Here is a 6,649-nt window from a genome sequence, read left to right on the forward strand (position 1 = left end):
TAAACAAATCCATATACGGTGCTAGTCTCGTCAGCAGAGAGCTGGGAGAGATAAAACAATCTAAAACAAAATGTCCCAGAAACAATATGTCTTTGCTGGGAAAGTCCAAAAGGATAATTCTAAACTAATCTAACCATAGACAAAGGGCAGACAAAGGGCATCTTTGTACATTTAAAAGAAGGTAAAGAAACATAGAATCATTTTTCCTGTAACATATTCCCTCCTGTTTTAACTTATTTTAAATGTGCAAAACAGTTGTCTGAAAAGGTTACTGATTAGTTACGCTTAGCAATTTTCTAATGTGCAAAATGTCAGCATAGCAGAAATGTAAATCATATTGTAAAAGAATAAAACAAATAAAACAATAAAAGAACAAACAAGGGCACAGTAAAGGAAATAACAAAAGGAATAATCAAGAAAAAATAATAAAACTAAAACTACAAAAATAAAAGGATAAAAACCTTATGTTGTACCTGCATAAGCTACTAATGTGTTAATCAGTGCATGATCACTTGACAAGTCATTTTTAATCACCACGTCATTCATTAGCAGCTATTACAAGTTCTCCTCTAACAGAATTGCAACGGGATGCTGTTCTTCTTCAGGCACGGCAACATAAGCAGTCATTGTAGTTGTTATCATCTTTGAAATCATTACTCTTAGACATGGCAACACACACAAAACTAGTATGAGCAGTGCTACCATGATGAGACCTAGAAAGACAAACGGCTTTGCTCCAGCAGCCAACCACGAGCCGCCAAACAGCCAGTCCAGCCAGCCTTGTGGTATAGCTGCTCCAAGTGTGTGGTCAGTGACATATTTCTGCAGAACGGTCAAATTCTGCAAAGCTTCATAAATGTCTCCTCCAGCTTCGTATCCATCAGGGATAAACGTGCAACATGTCTCCCCGATCAGCTTGCAAACTCCTCCTTGTGATGCTGTTAGCAGGTCTAGAGTCAGTCTGTTCTGCATCACCATCGTTCTGATGGCCTGCTGTTCTCCTGCTAAGGCCGTTCCCAGGGTCTCAGTCAAGTTGATGTGTCGTAGCAGAGCATATCGGTTGATCTCCACATGATCCCGCACCTCGGCAACTCCAATGCCGGGGATAAAGCTCTGTAAGAATTTCACTCCTCCTCCCCAGATGCGAAACTCTCCTGGCACTCCAGTGTCCACTGTGATTCCAAAAGGATTAGGTGAGGCAATGTCCACCTCACGTCTCCGTCGGCTGCTGGGGTGGTGGTCAATACTTTGCATGAAGAAGACGTGATCTGATAATTGCACCAGGGCGCACAAACCCCCCCATCTCTCAGGGAGCGACAGATAAGCCTTATTGCCACACAGGAAGTACCAGTCGGCCAAAACTCTGGTTCCTCCGCTGCTGGGTGCTGTCCGTGCACATCCTGTCTGGTACTGAGTCTTTGTTTGTAGTGGCATCCGGTAGCTGTAGTTGGAGCGACAGTTGATGCTCATCAGCGTCGTGTTACTGGCGCAGGTTGCGTTGATTGAACAGGCCACACACTTCCTCTCATTCCTCGGTGGGCAGAAAGTGTATATGTATTTACATAGGTGAGTAGGCAGCTCCCCCACTGCCCGCGATCCATTGTTCATCACACATATTGGCAGTTGCGCTGCTTTCAGTTTTTTCAGTAGAATTACATCAGGCAGTGGGTCTGAGACTTCGGGCCAGGTCAGTAGGTAGGTCTGTCCGCAACAGTTCACATTCGTGAGTTACGATGACCTCCAGGTTGCTTTTGCTGGGATGCTGTAGTTGGCCTTCGACCAAAGAGTACCGTAGCCTGCATGTGTTGCCAGGCCCAACAGGCACCAACTGCGATCTTCTGGTATGCTGTACGGCCATAGGCCAGACGTCTGCGAGGATAGGGGCATATGGGCACATGCATAGCAGTCAGTTTTATTATTCAAGTGAGCGGTAGTGTTCATAAACTGCCACCAGAAATTAGTGGCGTAGCCATGGGGAAACTTGGTGTACTTTCCTTTGTCATACAGTGTCTGCCTTTTCTTCATATAGCGTGACTTGTTGTCCCTCACGGACAGAAAGATGAGGAGCCCGGCCAGGGTCAAGCCCGCTGCAGTGATAAGCAGCCAACACCTCATGACAACAGAACACACCCTCCTGTTGTGAGTAGAACTCTCGGCCAGAAAGGCTGATCCCTCCACCGAGCAGGATCACAACAATTGGGCGAGCCTGTGTCGGCTGAGTTTATATGGCTTCACTTACTCTCCTGCAGTGGCTCTGATGGATCCAAGACGGTCGTTCCGCTATCTTACAAGCGGTGTGCGTGGTGAGGAGAACCTCATGTGGTCCCTCCCACCTGGGTGAGCTCCAGTTTTTCCTTTGGAGCACCTTGATCAGAACCCAGTCACCGGGCTGTAATCTGCAAGACACTGGAGAGACATCATCAGGTTGTTGATTATGTACAATGATCTCTTTGTTTTCTAACAGCTTAGACATCCATTCTTCCAAATTGGTTTCTCTGATTGATTTGTCTATTGGTTCACTGGTCATGGGCAGTGGGAATGGCCTACCATGAATGATTTCAAATCGAGTTAGTTTCTGGGAGCCCTGCGTTAAACGCATCCACATTTTCACTAAACCCAAACATTCAGGCCACGGCCTTCCTGTTTCTGCCATGCATTTCCTGAGCCTTTGTTTTATAGTGCCGTTAGTTCTCTCTACAAGGCCTGCGCTCTGAGGGTGATATGCACAGTGGTGTTTTATGCTGAAACCGAGTGCTTCAGAGACCTTGGTGATGACATCATTTACAAAATGAGTGCCGTTGTCTGATCGTATCAAAGCTGGGATGCCATATGTGGGTATGAAGTGATTGCACAGGCATTTTGCTACTGAAATTGCATCTGCCTTTTTCACTGGGTAGATTTCCGGCCACTTTGAGAACACATCTATAACCACTAGGGCGTATTTCGACCCTTGACATTCGCTTAGCTCAATAAAGTCCATATGAATTGTGTGAAAAGGATAAGGTGGAGTGGGAAAACGGCCTCTTTTTGGTCTCAGGTTTCCCTGAGCATTATATTTTTGACACATCATGCACGTTCTGACAAATTGTTTTGCTGAGGTTTCAAAATTTACAGTGTAGAAATGGGAGTTGACAATACAGGTCATACCCCCCGTAGACAGATGCGTACAGCCATGTGTCACTAATGCTGCTGTTTTGTGGAGGTATTTTGGCAACACTCGCTTGCCATAACACATCATCACATCGTTTGTCAGAACTGCACCGTGTTTTAGCCATTTTGCCTGCTCGGCTGTGCTTGCTGCTTTTTGTTCATTTTTCAACACATCCAGTGGAATCTGATGTGTGTTTACTGCCATCAGTGTGATGTTTGTCATTTGTGCCGCCTGTTTTGCTGCTCTGTCAGCAAAGTTATTGCCTGTAGTAATGAAAGAGCCACCAGTTTTGTGTGCTGCACATTTACACAATGCGAGTTGTTGTGGTAAATGTATTACAGTCAGTAGGCGTTGTAACAGGTTGGCATGCTGAACCGGTTTGCCGGTTGATGTAACCATTCCTCTGTTTTGCCAAATTTTTGCAAAATGATGCACAGCAGAGAAGACATACTGGCTGTCTGTATGTATGTTTATTCCTTGTCTTCTGCGTCTCACATGCGCGTATCACAGCTATCAGCTCAACGCTCTGTGCAGAATATGAAGAAGAAAGTGGTTTTGCTTCTATTACCTTACTGTCTGTGGTCACTGCGTAACCTACACAATTCCGGCCTGTGCTGTAAGGTCAAACGCTGTTCTCCTAGCTTCCACACTTGCTGATCATAAGGTGGATCTGGGCCTGGAGTTTGTTTAAATCTCAGAGTGTTGTGATACTCGGTCGGTTTCTGGAAAGTGGATGTGGCGGGTGTGTGTTGATGGGCCACATCGTGTAGTGCTTTTAGCTCTGGCAAAGCGAGATTCCAGTAATAATGTGGAACACCGTAGCCTTGAGAGAGACACACGCGGCTACTGTTTTCTGTGTTAGTGCTATCTGGCTCTGGTGGGGTGTCATTTAGCATGCACTCAGCAGTCATGCCATTCTTTTCTGGTATTACACCTATCTTAAGTTTTGTCAGAGCATCTCTACTGTTAAGGTTCAAAATATTGGGGATGGAGACAAGAGAAAAAACCACAATAACAACACTGGTCCGGCCGGGTTGAGTCAAACGATGATTTAATGATCACACACGTGGGAGATGGACACTGATGCAGACAGCCTCAAAATCTCAAAATGGTGGAGCATTGCTCAAACTTTGATAGCCTCTGGTGCCTCCACCTTATCATAAAAAGCCTAAACATTCACATGCTCTCTCTCACACAGCGCCTGAGCTACGACCTTGGCTCCCTGTTTATCTGCTCCTGCTGAAATGGGGCAGAAAACTCCAGCACACTCTGTTCTCTTCTACTCAGACAAATTAGACAATAACCTTCTGCGAACAGTATTTCTTATAACTCAGCAATATAATGCATCATAAAACAATATCATTCATTCACAACAAGTCAGCACTTTAATGTAATGCAAATCAGTTTAACTAATGCAATAGTTATCAGCTTCTTCTAATTCAGGAGAATAATGCAAACTAAAACTACATAATAATTCACAATCTTTAATTAGGGGTATAACATGGCATAAAATAATATCATAATTTTACAATTCCCCCTGATGAGGTCATTAGAATAATGACCTCACAAACACCCTGTAGCCCAGTGTGGCCGGGTTCATCTCTTCTCACTCCTGAGGTCCTTTGTCCCCCTGAGGGGCGAACCATATGTGGGATGACCTCTGTGTTTGCGCAATTCAGATGCAAGAAAAACTAGGATTCCAACAGTAGCAGGTCCAGATGACACTCTCCTTGTCTCCCACTGCTTTCAGCCTTTATTCTATTGCTGCAGCTACCAGTGTCGTCCAGTTGGGTGATCCTCTGCTCTTAATTCTTCAACCTTAGGGGTTAGACAACCCTTCAGTCGTAACACAGATCAGGGGATTATTCTGCCCCGATTTCAAACAACGATCTGTGTATTCTCCAGAAAAAGGAACAGGAAGGTGTCCCCTTTTTGCCCAAAAGCCTCTCGAACTTCGTTGGTCTGGTGTTCCCGGATTTCCGCCAACCCCTTCATGGTTATTGCTGTGTTTATGGGATCCATCCTTTTGTGGTGACTAGCTGGAGCCCAAACGCCATGACCCTTGGACCCAGTTGATGTCTCGGCAGTCACTGTGTCTGACTCTGCTACGGAGGGTCCTCGCATCTCTGTGACCTCGTCTGGTGTCTGTTCCTTTCTCTGTAAGAGACAGAAAACCAAAACACCTCTCTTCCTAACCCTAATAATCTAATGTTGTTATCTACTGACCTTCTAGTGATTCAGAATTGGTCTAAACATTCAGAATGTCCCAGGGACTTATTCTAATCATATCTTATGTGTGTGTAAGCATGTTTGCATTTAGCCCTCCGCACTCAAGGCATTTCCTACACTTTATCAGTCCGGACAGTCACGCCGAACGAAGCTTCTGACCTTCAAAAGGCCGAGTGCCAACTCGTTATAAGCACATTTGCAAGATGTGTCTGAAAATTATTGAAACCCCTCTTTTTAACAAAAGACAAAAAATTAACAAATCTTCTAAACGCTATTCAGTTCATTTCAATGAGTAATGATTAAACATGAAAGTGATAGTTTATGCTTTTTCACTGATTCTCTAAAAGGTCCGTCTTCTCGGACCGCTATTAGCTTAAGCTTTACCATTCCTAAATTATTAAAGACACAAATGAAGTTATAAAATGTTCAAATAATCCTGGTTTGATGTTAAAGCTCAACCTTCCCCCCCTTTTTTGACACATTCCAATGTGTCAAATCAACGGAGCTAGAACATTCAAAAAAAAAAAAAAAAAGTTAGGCAGCTACAAAGTTTCCCAGACTCTTAAGGTGATCCGCGTGTAACGTTCTGACTCAGGTATTTAATATTTTAATAAATCTCGTTTAATTAACTGCCACTATTTAAACTAACCTTAAAGACATAATTGAAGAAAAGATCACAAAAAATAACATGATATCAGTGTTTTGTAAGCGCGTGCGGCCCTCCATGCTCGAAGCCTTTCCCCTCAATAGATCAGTCAGACATTCGCGCTGACTGTAGCTTTTAACCCTTATTAACTTGAGCACAACTCTACAATGAGCAACAAGTTGCAATATGTATAAAAATGATCATGGTTACACCTGCAATGAAAAATTATATCATTATCCTAACACCTGTAAATGGAAGATTCATCAGAAGTTATAACAATCACAGGAACACAGATGTTAGTATAAGGTCAAAAGCTTCAATAAATGATCATCGATGCAATGCTTGTTGCATGATTCTCATACAATAATAATGCTGACACTGAAAATAACAGTATAACACCCCCTTTTGTCCCGTTTCACTTGACACCTAAACGTTTATAAATGCCTCTTTAATTCTTGATTTTATTTCCCCCTTTTCTCCCCTTACTGACCACAGCAGGGGGATCTTAGTTTTGAATCAGCCATGAATCCAGCTCACCTGATTCATCAGTGAGCTCCACCCTCACTGGCGTCTGACAGGGTGGTGCTGCATACTCTTCCTTTAATGTCACTATTTTCAACCTG

The 6,649-nt window shown here is 43.7% G+C and overlaps 1 pseudogene; it reads right to left on the reverse strand.

Annotated features, from left to right (window-relative positions):
• Window positions 1-555: 555 nt before the first annotated feature.
• Window positions 556-2,115, reverse strand: LOC146673357 (uncharacterized; annotated as a pseudogene).
• Between the last annotated feature and the right edge of the window lie 4,534 nt (window positions 2,116-6,649).

The sequence above is a fragment of the Rhamphochromis longiceps genome, linkage group LG3, assembly GCF_057381845.1.
Source record: "Rhamphochromis longiceps isolate RC_006_pf linkage group LG3, R_longiceps_female_GT1.1, whole genome shotgun sequence".
Classification (NCBI taxonomy): Eukaryota; Metazoa; Chordata; class Actinopteri; order Cichliformes; family Cichlidae; genus Rhamphochromis; species Rhamphochromis longiceps.